Source organism: Grammomys surdaster, unplaced genomic scaffold, assembly GCF_004785775.1.
Source record: "Grammomys surdaster isolate TR1022 unplaced genomic scaffold, NIH_TR_1.0 126178, whole genome shotgun sequence".
In the NCBI taxonomy this organism is placed as follows: Eukaryota; Metazoa; Chordata; class Mammalia; order Rodentia; family Muridae; genus Grammomys; species Grammomys surdaster.
The window spans coordinates 4,141,209-4,143,533 of record NW_021620984.1 but is presented as its reverse complement, the minus strand read 5'-3'; the positions used below and the strand labels follow the sequence as shown (position 1 = coordinate 4,143,533).

Below are 2,325 nucleotides of genomic sequence, written 5' to 3'. Positions count from 1 at the left end.
CACACACACACACACACACACACACACACACACACACACACACACATATTGAAAAGCTTCTGGGATCATGGTAAAAAAGGATGGGCTAGAGTTGGAGAGTTTGCTCAGTGATTAAGAGTATTCACTTGTTCTAGGAGAGGACCTAGGTTCATTGCACAGCATCCACCTGGCAGCTCACAACTGTCTACAACTCCAGTCCCAGGGGATGTGATAACCTCTTCAGACCTCTGAAAGTATCAGACCCACATTTGGTGTACATACATACATGTAGGCATACATGCTTGACATAATAGTGTCAGAATTGCCATGGAGACGCCATGGGAAGGGAATGCTTCAAGTTATGAGAAGGTGGCTAAAAATGTTGAAGATGTTGAGAATATCAACTGTCTACCAGAGAAAACTAGAGAATCAGCAGAGCTAGCTCAAGATAGAGAGAATATAGGGTACAGATTGAAAAGCCTCATGTGGTTTGGGGTTCCCCAAGTTCTTGGAATCACACAGCATTATGCAATGTACTGTAGACTCTGTATATTGATATTTAATACTGAAGATGCAGGGGTTGTGTCTTGCTTTGGTCCATTGATTTCTTATCATGCTATGATTCTTTCTCTTTGTGTTGGAATGGCTGCTCTATATCATTGTGACTCACAGGATCTTGCATCAAAACTGCACATGAGCATTATAGGTAATTTTGGACTTACACGTATAAGCATGATTTCAACTGGTAAGTCAGAATATTATTGGGAACAGACTATCTGTATTTTATGTTATCACAGAGGGTGTTATGCTTTAAATATTAAATATTCTCATAGATACAAATGTTGAAGATTTAATTATCTCTCCAGTAGTAATATTTTTTCTGTGTTCTGGAAGCTTTAAGACGTGCCTACCATGAGAAAGAGAATAAGCTATTTCTAGCAGTAGCAAATTTAAGGGATATTTTGTTTCTGCCCCGTCTCTCATTCTTGCTTCCTGGCTACCATGAACTGAGTAGCCATTGCAACACACTGTTGTTGCCATGGTAGTCTGCCTTTCTGCAAGTCTAAAACAATGGCTTCAGCTGACCTTGGACCAAATCCTTGGAAGCCTTAGGGAAAATCAATCCTTCATCCTTTTAAATTGTTCCCCTTAGGTATTTGTCTCAGCGATGACATGTCCCATCTTTATGCACTATTAGTGTAGAAAGCTGCGGAGTACTCAAAGAATGGAGGCAGAAACATGGCCTGTGTCCACAAAAAGATATAGAAATTATGCACTCTGAAATTTTTGGACCTCAAAGTTGGCATCCACACATTTGGAGAAATAGAATACACACAAAGGAAATAATTCTCAAAGCTCAAATTAAACTGTTTGTCTTGTTGGTTTTTGCAGTAACTATAGAACTGGCATATCTTCCTTCTTTTTCTGGGTCCAGATTGAAATTAGAATAGTGTATTTTAAAGAAACATAACTTACTTGATTTTAGAAGCTCCCAGCTGAAAAGAAGTAACCTCAGAATGAATCATGCCTGAGATCTAATTCACATGGACAGTATTTGGGATATACACATCAAATATTATGTTACATTAAGTTAACATTTTTCAGGGATCTATATATTTGAAAAAGAATGTATTTTTGTATGCAAAGAGGACATGCACTGGTGGTACAAGCACCGAGTGCTATGGTTTGAAGATATCTCCTTTAGAACTCCAGTATTGATCAGTGCTCAGAGTATGTCCTTTCAATGTTGGATAAATAGGAAGAATTTTCCACGATGGGTAACCACGGATCATGAATTACATACGATCATGTGTCTTTACAAACAGGAGTGAAAGGGTGAATGGGTAGGTTACAGGTTGCCTTCCTTTGTCCTAATATATCTTATCATGGAAAGAAAGTATTAAAAAGGTCTCTTTTTCATGCATTTGTATGTTGGTCTTTGTTTTTTCAGTCTGAAAGAAGAAAGAGCTATGTCTCTGTGCTATACATTTTCCTAGCTGGTTATGAAGAACATGACCAAAGCAACTCGAGGAGGAAATAGTTTATTTTGCTTGCAAATCACAGTCCTCCACTGAGGAACATCAGAACAGTAATTCAAAGCAGGAACCTGGAGGTAGGACCTCCATGAAGAGACCATGTTGCTTATTGGCATGTGCTTCATCATGGCTTACTCAGTTATCATATCTGCCCAGGAGAGGCACTGCCTCTAGTAATCTTAGCCCTCCCACATCAAACATGAACCAAGAAAATTCCTCCCACAATACACACACACACACACACACACACACACACACAAACACACACACACACACACACACACACACACACACACACACACACACACAC

The 2,325-nt window shown here is 39.2% G+C and overlaps 1 pseudogene; it reads right to left on the bottom strand.

The window, feature by feature from the left end:
- Positions 1-2,325, bottom strand: part of LOC114612691 — a 7,427-nt pseudogene that overhangs the window by 962 nt on the left and 4,140 nt on the right.